The 11,418-nt window shown below is 37.0% G+C and overlaps 1 non-coding gene across 1 annotated transcript; it reads right to left on the bottom strand.

Annotated features, from left to right (window-relative positions):
• Positions 1 to 6,398: 6,398 nt before the first annotated feature.
• LOC127117055 (small nucleolar RNA R71) lies at positions 6,399 to 6,505 on the bottom strand. Its single transcript, XR_007801817.1, has one exon. It is a non-coding gene; the product is annotated as a small nucleolar RNA R71 (small nucleolar RNA).
• Between the last annotated feature and the right edge of the window lie 4,913 nt (positions 6,506 to 11,418).

Genomic DNA, 11,418 nt, shown 5'->3' with positions numbered 1-11,418 from the left:
AGGGTATCACTTGTATTTTGTGTGAGGGTTTGCTTCAGGTGATTCGATGTCCAGGTTTCCTTTCCTAGAGATCTTAACACTCTTTTGAGCTCCTTCGATCCTCAGGAGGTAGGATAAAGGTTATGGTGATTTTGTTATGATTTGACATGTTGTGGTGACGACCATTTGGTTTGTTCGTAATAATAAGTTGTTCTCTGGTTCTCCAACAAACGTGAAAGAGGGGGAGGAAAAGATAATTTTTTAATAGGTATTTATTTTTATGCAGCGAACTCAATCTTTCTCTCTGGACGGCTTCATAACTCTATCATGTGCATTAACCAATAGAGTTTCTTAAGGTGGGTCCCCCTCCTGAGAGGTGTTGTGGTTTTGGTTGTCGCTGGATGTACTAAGCTTCGTTGTTGGTGGGATTGGTGGTCTGAGCTCTATCTTGTTTCTCTGGTGGTTGGGCAGTGGCTAGTCAGTTTTGTTTTTGGGGATCTCTCTTCTCGCTTGGTGGCTTCTATTCTTTTGCTTTTCTGGGTTGTTTTAGTGATTTCTCCTCTATTTTGTGGTTGTTTGTTGTTTTTCTGCCTTAGGTGCCTCTAGTGCCTTTTATCTTTTTTTCTCCTAATTGTACTACGAGTTTATCCTTACTTTATATGTGTATATATATATATATATATATATATATATATATATATATATATATATATATATATATATATATATATATATATATATATATATATATATATATATATATATATATATATATATATATATATATATATATATATATATATATATATATATATATATATATATATATATATATATATATATATATTATTTTTTTATTTTATTTTTCGTTTCAAAAAAATTTATATTCATAACAATCTTCACTTTCCAACTTTGTGTTAAGGGCTACATGACATGGTTATATAGAGTATGACACCCTATCATGACATCAAATGTTCCTAGAGAACCACCTAGGCCAGCTAACTGGGAGGTACTTGAGGTTCGGAGGTATGTCGGTGTAAGAATTTTTTAATTTATGTAAGAATTTTTTACCCCCATTTAATTTTAATATAAATGAATTTTACTTTAATTTTACGCTAGTATAATATCTGAAATAAACCCCCTTTGTATTTACCACATTTTCAAAAACTTTCAGGAGACATTTCAGAGATTCATCTTCGAATAAATCCAAATATCATACGGAGACACATCTCCATACCACAATTTGGTCAAAAATGTGGTGGTCTCAGAATAGCGAATTGTGGTTCCGATTTGGGTGCGTCCAAAGATGCTTCTCCGGATGCATGAATGGCAATTTCAAATTTTTAAGGGTGTGAGAGGCACCAACAAGGGTGAAAAGAGCATGAACCTCTCATATCTCTTCCAAGAAATCATAGCGCTTAAAAATCATAATCAGTTAGACCAAGCCCTTATGAAACCAAGAAAGATAAGGACTGCTTCTTCATTATTGAAAGTTAAGCGGAACTCTATAGCGCTTAAATCAATTATTTGCCATTCAGAATAATGGTTACAGAAGGAAGTGGTAGGTGGATCAAATATTTTTTTTGGAGTTATATGGGTCCTCGGAAGATAATTTCTCAAGAGGAGTGGCGATGTGTTGTGAGTTCCTATCTGATTATGATTTGGTTAGGGGTAATCATAGACTCTAGGAAAGAAGAATTGACGATGTTGCAGAGTTTACATGGAAGAAAGTGAAAGATTACAGTGTTCAAGGAATTAAGGATGATGATGTCTATATTAATAAAATAAGATTCTTAGATAAGACGGGTAAGGAGATTTGAAGCAAGATGGAAGGTAAAGTTCAAATTGTGTAATGAATATTGTTTCTTATAATCTTAGAGGATGTGCTAATTCTATAAAGAGAAGAGCATTGTGAATCATCATCAAGGAAAAAGGTTAATGTGTGTTTAATTTAGAAAACAAAGATTAATTTAAAAGAGGATTTGCATATTTCTTTGTTCTGGGGGATTGATCAGGTTGAATGGACTTCAAAGTAGGACAAGGGGTGTCTGGAGGTATGTTAATAATGTGGAAATCATGTATGTTCACTCTGAAATTTAGTTTTAGAGGGGAAGGTTATATGGTTATTTGTGTAGATTGGGAAGATATGTGTTACTATATTGTCAATATCTATTCTTCTTGCAATTTGGATAATAAGAGAAGGTTATGGAGGGATCTTAGTGCTTTTATACAGAAAGTTATGTTGGGAGATCGGTGTATTGGGGGAATTTAAATGCAATGAAGAACTACTCAAAGAGGAAAGAGGAGGGAAGTCAGGTTAATAGGCGTGAGATTGATGAGCTCAATCAATTTATCGATATTTTAGATCTGATAAATATGACAATTGTGAGGTGTAGATTTACTTGGTTCATGAATGATGGAAGTTGAATGAGTAGGTTACATACATTTTTACTTTCAGATAGATTAATTTCTAGATGGAAAGTGGTTGGTCAAATGCTGGGGGAGTGATGTTTTTCGAACTATAGACGAATTTGGATTCTTTTAATAACATCAATTAGGGCCCTAAACCATTCAAGGTATTTAATGTTTGGTTTGAACACCCATATTTTGTGTCTTAAATGGAGAAAATGGGGAATTCAAGTGAAGTGAGAGGTAACTTTTCTTTTGTTATGAAGGAAAAGCTAAAGTTACTTAGAGATCATTTGAGAAGGTGGGATATTGAAAGTTTTGGTAAATTTAATTTGGAGGTGGGTGAATCTATTAAGGAGATAAACTTGTTGGATTTTGAAGCATAAACAAAATTGATATGGACGTGGAATGTATGTTAGTTGAAAAGAGAGTAGAAGCTTCGAAAAAGGCGTGGAATAATTTGAACATAAAGTAGAATATGTTACGGGAAAAATCTAGATTTAGGTGGATTTGAGTTGGAGATACAAAGTCTAGATTTTTTCATTCTTTGATGAAGCAAAGATTTAGGAGAAATGGAGTTGTGCATCATTTGACTCGTAGAGGTTTGATATCCCGGATAGGGGAGATAAAGGAAGAAATCAAAGTTCATTTCCAAGATAGGTTTCAAGAACCTTGGAGTAATAGACCCAAACTAATAGGTGTGAATTTTAATCATTTAAACACTGAAGATGTGCTTGGTTTGGAAGAACAATTTTGTGTTGAAGAGATTAAGGAGGTTGACATACCCCAATTTGTCCCCTCATTCAATAAACCAATACAGTTATCATAACATTTGCATCATCTATAAAGCATAACATTCATTTCATCTTGCATAATGCTTAAATTGTTAGTCAGAATAAATTTTCGAATTTACACACAGACCGGTCAAACTGATTCTCAAATGCACGTGAAATTAGCGGGCAAAAAATTTCAAAATTGAGCTTGCAAACGTCAATATTATTAATTTACGTTTCACGTAGTTTAACCTGGCATGCTCATTTAATTTTTTCGACTACTTTTTCAGTCGCATTTTGATCAGATTGAGCTTGTTTAACCGGTCATTTTTATTTCAACGTATAATCAAACCTGTATATTTTTGAGAAGTTTATCTCATGCTGATCATTTTAGTGCGTTCATTTTAATTTTACGTGCACTTTTGCACTCTATTTTTATTTATTTTTATCCCTTTTAATTTTGTTCCTTTGTTACAATGTTCGTAATAAATAATTAGAATTATCTATGTTTTGTTCCGATCTTATTTTGACTATTTATAGTAATTTTGATTTTATTTAGTTTATTTGTTTTAATTCATTTTCACACTTAAAAAAAAATCTAAGAGGGGATTTTGGACTCATTTAAAAACTCTAAAACACTAGTGCTTGCTACATATTCTAGTGTGAGTGGCCAAATAAGGGAAAAAAATTGACTGTAACCATGGAGTCTTCTGTTGATACTGAGGAGTTCCTCGATTTGTAGGGTGATACTAATTATGAGGAGATAATGGTTTTTGATATGGAGCTTGTGGGGTTTCTCAGACTGCATTAACTTCATCCTCCTCTTCATTTTGGGAACTTCCAATGGATTTACTATCAATGCCCTAGCTCCTCGAGGTGAGTTGGATTCTTCCACCTTTGAGGTGACACTCGATGCATTCTCCAATTGACACCGAGAGAATGAAGTCTGATGATGCATGATCACACTAAAATTTACGTATTTTCGACTCCGATTTCACATGCATTCTAGTTATTTTATTATCGTTTTGTTGTGTTATTACTGTGTTTTCCTTTGTTTTCAGGTTTTTACTTTAATCGGAGCCCCGATCGAGAAAAGGAGCGAAAAAGAGGCAAAAACCCTAAAAATCAGCATTTTGCTCTTATGGCCTACCCAATGGCGGGCGCCACAGTCCAAGCCATGACGTGTCCAATTCAATCTTCCATCAACTCCCACGTTTTCCCACCACTTCCACTAAGACGCCCCACTTTGTGCTTGTGGGGGGCGCCATAGCCTTGTGGCGGGCGCCAGAAGAGGAAAACGATTTCCTCTATTTTCAAGTTGAAGGGCATCCAAGTCAATTCCACCTTTTTTATTTGCTTATAAATAGAAACGCGATTTCAGTTTTACAAGGATCCAAACTTAGAGCAGAGGCAAACTCAGAAGCAACTTTGTTTCACTTAGGCATATATTCAGTATTTTATAGTGGTAATTGCTTCGCATTGGAGTGTTACCACAATTGTGTGATCGAGTCTGTGATAGAGTCTGTAATCGAGTTTGGAGCACTTTGGAAGGAAGTTAATCCTGCCGCCATTTTCTTTTCCGCATTGCAATTTACTCAGTCCTCCGATTGGAGCATGTTTTTATTACTCGCTTTTACTTTATTTATTTCCCGCACTCGCTTTTACTTTATTTATTTCCCGCACTCGCTTTTACTTTATTTATTTCCCCCACTCGCTTTTACTTTATTTATTTCCCGCACTCGCTTTTACTTTATTTATTTCCTGCACTCGCTTTTATTTTATTTATTTCTCGCACTCGCTTTACTTTTGTTTATTTCCTCGCACTCGCTTTAAATTATTTACTTTCCGCACTCGCACTACTTTTATTTATTTTAATGTACTTTTACTTTACCATGTCTAGCTAAATTTATAAGGCTAGAATGTAAGGATCATAATTAAACCAGTAATCCGTACAATTGTTCGTAGAAACACTTAAGGGCTATTTTAACTTTCAAATTAAGTTTTCCCGCACTTCAATTCCGTTGGGTAAGATCGAAAGCCGTCCAACGTCTTTTTAAACTTAATTGTTTTTAACTATTTCAAAAACAGCGAAAGCGCTTTGTTTAGTTCATTAGGAGTTTTTAACATAAAGAAGAAAAGAGATTTTAAAACTATTTTTGGACGCGTTTATAAGTTTAGAGTCTGGTTCGTAAGAACCTCTTTTGGTTAAGAAATCCAGGTTATAATACTTTTCAACTTAGTCAAGATACTATATTTCTTAAAAATAGGTTTACTACTCTAACGCAATGCGCGCCTTTTTATAAGTGACAATAAGAGGGTTTGATTAGGGAGTACAACTCGGTTCTGAATACGCGAAAGCGACAGTTCTTGTTAAATTAGTTCTTTTCAAAGTAGGAAACACTGCCCATAAGTAGCTCTACTAGCAAGTACTTGGATTATCAATTAATTGCGTGAATTACATTCGACCCTGTCTTTATTAATTATATTCTATTTAAATACTTTACTTTTCATTGCACACTACAAAAACACCTATTTCGATTGCCTTTGATAAACACCATAACAACAGATAACGATAGATTGACACTTGATCTCTGTGGATACGATAATCTTTTATATTACTCTGACGCGTTCGTACACTTGCGAAAAACAACGCATCAAGTTTTTGGCGCCGTTGTCGGGGACCAATTTCATCAAATTTCATTTTCCTGTTGTTATATCGTTTAGACTTAGGTTATTTCCCGCCGGTCAATGCGAAGAACTCGCAGCACCGGAAGTTTAAGCTTAGTAAACCCTCTGGCGGAACCTGAACGTTACGCTCGCGCACGTTTATTCTTTCCTAGAATTAAGAGAGCTATGGCCGAAGATCAAAACCAAAGACCTCTTAAGGACTTCACTCAACCATCTAACGAAGAACCTAGTTCTAGTATAGTAAACCCAATAATCCCAGCTAATAATTTTGAACTTAAACCATCCCTGTTGCAACTAGTGCAACAGAGACAATTCGCGGGTCTCGCTACCGAGAACCCTAACCAACATTTAAAAATATTTCTTCAATTAGCAGATACTTTTAAAACCAATGGAGCTTCTCCTGAGGCAATACGTTTAAGATTATTTCCTTTTTCCCTCAGAGATAAAGCCCTATCATGGTTAGATTCCCTTCCACCCAATTCCATTACGACTTGGGATAACCTTAGAAGAGTTTTTCTTGCTAGATATTTTCCCCCGAGTAAGACCGCCGTTCTTCGAAACCATATAACTAGATTTACCCAAAACCATGGAGAATCGTTGTTCGAAGCTTGGGAGAGATATAAAGAGTTGTTACGAGCATGCCCACATCATGGTTTAGAAAATTGGTTAATCATTCAAACCTTCTATAATGGACTTCATTACAACACAAAGATGACCATCGACGCTGCCGCAGGCGGTGCTCTGATGAACAAACCTTATCCTGAAGCTAGTGCCCTCATCGAAGATATGGCTCAAAACCATCAATCATGGGGAGTCGAACGAGCGATAGTTGAGAAGAAGGAAGCCCAAGGAGGAGTGCATGAACTAAGCTCTATAGACATGATGCAGGCTAAAATGGACGCATTAGCCCTTAAGGTCAAGCATATGTACACGAACCCGAATATTATAGCCGCAGTTTCATCGGATTGTGAGATATGTGGAACCTAAGGACACCAATCCACATAATGCAGTTTATTGAACGAAACCCACTCCGAGCAAGTGAACTACACCCAAGGGAACCCATACTCGAATACCTATAACCCTGGATGGAGGAATCACCCTAACTTCTCCTATAAAAACAATAACCCTATTCAAAATAATGCACCTCAGAGACCTAGTTATCAAGCCCCTAGATCAAATCAACCTATGCAACCTGTGCCACCAAAGCCGAGCCTTGAGAAAATTATGGAAAATTTTATCACCGCTCAAACCCAACAAAACAAGGAGTTCATGAATCAAAACATTCATGTTAACGAATTGATTACTCAGTTAGAACCAAGGTTGACCAAATAGTTACTCATACCAAGATGCTTGAAACCCAGATCTCTCAGGTAGCTTTAAACCAAGCCCCTCAGACTACACCTGGAGGGCAATTCCCTGGGCAACCTCAACAAAATCCGAGAGGACAAGCCAATGCCATTACCCTACGAAGTGGGAACGCTTATGATGAGCCACCAAACCCAAGATTGAGTGAACCCGAAACTTCTAAGGAATGTACCAAACCCCTAGACGAAGTAAAGGAACCAGAGGAATCTGAAAACCAGGATGGTCGAGAGAAAGGAGAAGAACCTAAAGATAAAATTTATGTACCGCCCCCGCCATATAAACCACCTATACCATATCCCCAAAGACTCAAACAAACCCAGATTAATAAACAGTACCAAAAATTTATTAAAGTTATAGAAAAACTTCATGTAGAAATCCCTTTCATAGAAGCCATCACCTAAATACCTTCTTATACAAAGTTTCTGAAAGACATCCTTACCAACAAACGTAGACTTGACGATCCGAAGCCTTTGGAGTGTAATGCTATTTCCGAGGACAAATTAGCAAATAAAGATAAAGATCCTGGAAATTTCTCCATTCCTTGTCTTTTGGGTAATCATGTCATCGAAAAAGCTTTTCTAGACTTAGGAGCTAGTGTGAGCTTAATGCCTCTAGTAGTTTGTGAGAGGTTAAACTTAGGAGAATTGCAACCCACTAAGATGTCACTTCAGTTAGCCGATAGATCTGTTAAATATCTGATAGGCATTTTAGAAGATGTTCTTGTTAGGATAGGTCAGCTGTTTATCCCTACTGATTTTGTCGTCATGGACATCAAGGAAGACAATGATATACCAATTCTTCTAGGTAGACCATTCTTATCAACTGCAGGAGCCATAATAGATGTCAAGAAAGGAAAGTTGACATTTGAGGTAGGTGACGAGAAAATAGAATTTATACTTTTGAAACTTCTTATGGCACCTGTGATGGGAGACTCGTGTTATGCCTTAGATATCATTGATGAATGTGTTAGAGAATTAGAACAAAAAGAAATTATTAAGTTACCATCAACCCCCATAATGGAAGATGATGACTTTAAAGAACCTTACATCGATGATAACCTTTACGAATGTTTATCCCTTACTCCAGATCTTATGCCATGCCCTAAGAAACCAACCTTAGAACTTAAGGAACTGCCTAAGAACCTGAGATATGAGTTCCTCGATGAAAAGATGAACCGTCCAGTTATAGTCAGTGCTACCTTGAGCCAAGAGGAGACGAACCAACTCTTAGACGTTTTACGAAGATATCTCTCAGCCTTAGGATATAATATCTCTGACCTGAAAGGTATACGCCCATCCGTATGCATGCATCGGATTTCGCTCGAAGAAGATTCAAAACCCTCTAGGGAGCATCAAAGAAGAATAAACCCTATAATGAGTGATGTTGTTAAGAAGGAAGTTCTTAAGTTACTTGAGGCAGGTATAATTTATCAGATCTCGGATAGTAAGTGGGTGAGCCCTGTGCATGTAGTACCTAAAAAGGGAGGCATCACGGTCGTGCAAAACGATAAAGGCGAACATGTAGCAAAACGTTTAGAAGGAGGATGGCGGATGTGTATAGATTATAGAAAATTAAATAAAGCAACTAGGAAAGACCATTTCCCTTTACCATTTGTTGACCAGATGTTGGAGCGTCTAGCCAGACACTCTTACTTCTATTATCTAGATGGATACTCTGGATTCTTCCAAATACCTATTCACCCATATGATCAAGAAAAAACTACCTTTATATGCCCTTATGGAACTTTTGCCTATAGACGAATGTCTTTCGGCCTCTGTAACGCCCCAGCTACTTTCCAACGCTGCATGATGTCAATATTCGCAGATTACCTAGATGGTATCATGGAAGTGTTTATGGACGATTTCTCGGTTTGCGGATTCGATTTCCACAATTGTCTTGCTAACCTTGAGAAAATCCTGGAGAGATGCGTGGAGGTGAACCTCATGCTAAATTGGGAAAAATGTCATTTCATGGTAACCGAAGGAATAGTTTTAGGACATATAGTTTCCGAAAAAGGTATAGAGGTAGATAGAGCTAAAATAGAAGTTATAGAAAACCTAAAACCACCAAAAACAATCAGAGAAGTCCGAAGCTTTCTTGGACACGCTGGATTCTACCGGCGTTTTATTAAGGACTTCTCCAAAATAACTAGACCGTTAACCGGACTTTTAATGAAAGATGCTGAATTCATTTTCGACGAAAAATGTAATGACACATTCAATCTTTTAAAGCAAGAATTGATCTCAGCGCCCATTATGAAACCGCCCGATTGGTCGGAACCTTTTGAGATAATGTGCGATGCTAGTGATTATGCAGTTGGAGCCGTTCTAGGACAAAGGAAAGATAAAAAATTACATGCCGTCTATTATGCCAGTAGAACCCTAGATGCTGCCCAACTTAACTACGCAACAACTGAAAAAGAATTACTCGCTGTAGTTTTCGCTATAGACAAATTTAGATCTTATCTAGTAGGAGCAAAAATTATTGTTTACACCGATCATGCTGCCATTCGTTACCTATTAAGTAAAAAAGATGCCAAGCCCAGGTTACTCCGATGGATTCTATTACTACAAGAGTTTGATTTAGATATAAGAGATAAAAAAGGCACTGAAAATGTAGTAGCCGATCACCTTTCTAGGCTAGAACATCTAAAACCTGAACTAGTACCCATAAATGATGATTTCGCCTATGATAGACTGATAGCTAGAGTAGAAACCATTGAAGACAATAACCTAGATCCTTATGAGCACCCCCAAAATTCCTTGGCAATAAGTAACGTACCCTGGTATGCAGATTTTGTTAATTACCTAGCTGCTGATATAGTACCCCCTGATCTTGACTACCACCGCAAGAAGAAATTCTTCCACGATGTGAGAAACTTCTATTGGGACGAACCGCTCCTTTTCAAAAGGGGTAAAGATGGCATCTTTCGCCGTTGCGTCCCAGAAGAAGAGGCAAATAATATTATCGAGCATTGTCATTCTGCACCTTATGGTGGACATGCGAGCACCTCTAAGACATACACCAAGATTCTTCAAGCTGGCCTATTCTGGCCTACCATGTGGCGTGATGTCTATGCTTTCATTGTCAAATGTGATAAATGCTAACGCACTGGAAACATTTCAAGACGTGATGAAATGCCCTTAAGAAATATTCAGGAAGTAGAACTCTTTGACGTATGGGGTATAGATTTCATGGGACCTTTTCCACCATCCTTAGGAAATAGGTATATCTTAGTAGCTGTAGACTATGTGTCTAAGTGGATTGAAGTTATAGCTGCACCCACAAACGACACTAGGGTAGTAATCAAACTATTTAAAAACTATATATTCCCTAGATTTGGAACACCACGTTTAGTCATAAGCGATGGAGGATCACACTTTATATCGAGAATATTTGACAAACTTTTAAGAAAATATGGAGTTAGGCATAAAGTAGCAACACCGTACCACCCACAGACTAGTGGCCAGGTAGAAGTATCTAATAGGGAGATAAAACAAATCCTAGAGAAAACTGTTTCTATTTCTAGGAGAGACTGGTCTCAGAAGCTTCAAGAAGCATTATGGGCCTATCGAACCGCTTTCAAAACCCCTATAGGAACTACTCCTTATCAACTAGTTTATGGAAAATCATGTCACTTACCATTTGAGTTAGAGCATAAGGCCTATTGGGCCATTAAAACTTTGAATTTAGACTACTTAGTTGCTGGAGAAAAGCGTACCCTAGACATTCATAAATTAGAAGAACTTAGGCAATCCGCCTACGAGAATGCAAGAATATATAAAGAGAGGACAAAAGCCTATCACGACAAAATAATAAAAAAAAAAACTTCAATATAGGCGATTATGTTCTCCTTTTCAACACTAGATTACGACTCTTCCCTGGAAAGCTACGTTCAAGATGGACTGGTCCTTTTGAAGTATCCAAGATTTTGAGATCCAGACCCGTAGAAATCAAGAACGATACCTGTAGTCCATTCATTGTAAATGGACAAAGACTGAAGCTCTACGAAGGAGGAGACATTCCAGCATACTACTCGAGCCACACCCTGATCGATCCACCAATTACCACTACTACAGGTGTATAAATTCTAATCGTCAAGCTAATGACGTTAAACAAGCGCTGCGTGGGAGGCAACCCATGGTTTTTCTTTCATTTTACTTTTTCGCATTTTTTATTTTTATTTTTATTTTATTTTATTTTA

Source organism: Lathyrus oleraceus, chromosome 1 (genome assembly GCF_024323335.1).
Source record: "Lathyrus oleraceus cultivar Zhongwan6 chromosome 1, CAAS_Psat_ZW6_1.0, whole genome shotgun sequence".
In the NCBI taxonomy this organism is placed as follows: domain Eukaryota; kingdom Viridiplantae; phylum Streptophyta; class Magnoliopsida; order Fabales; family Fabaceae; genus Lathyrus; species Lathyrus oleraceus.
Note: the sequence above shows the minus strand (reverse complement) of the source record. Positions and strands in the feature narration are given on the sequence as shown.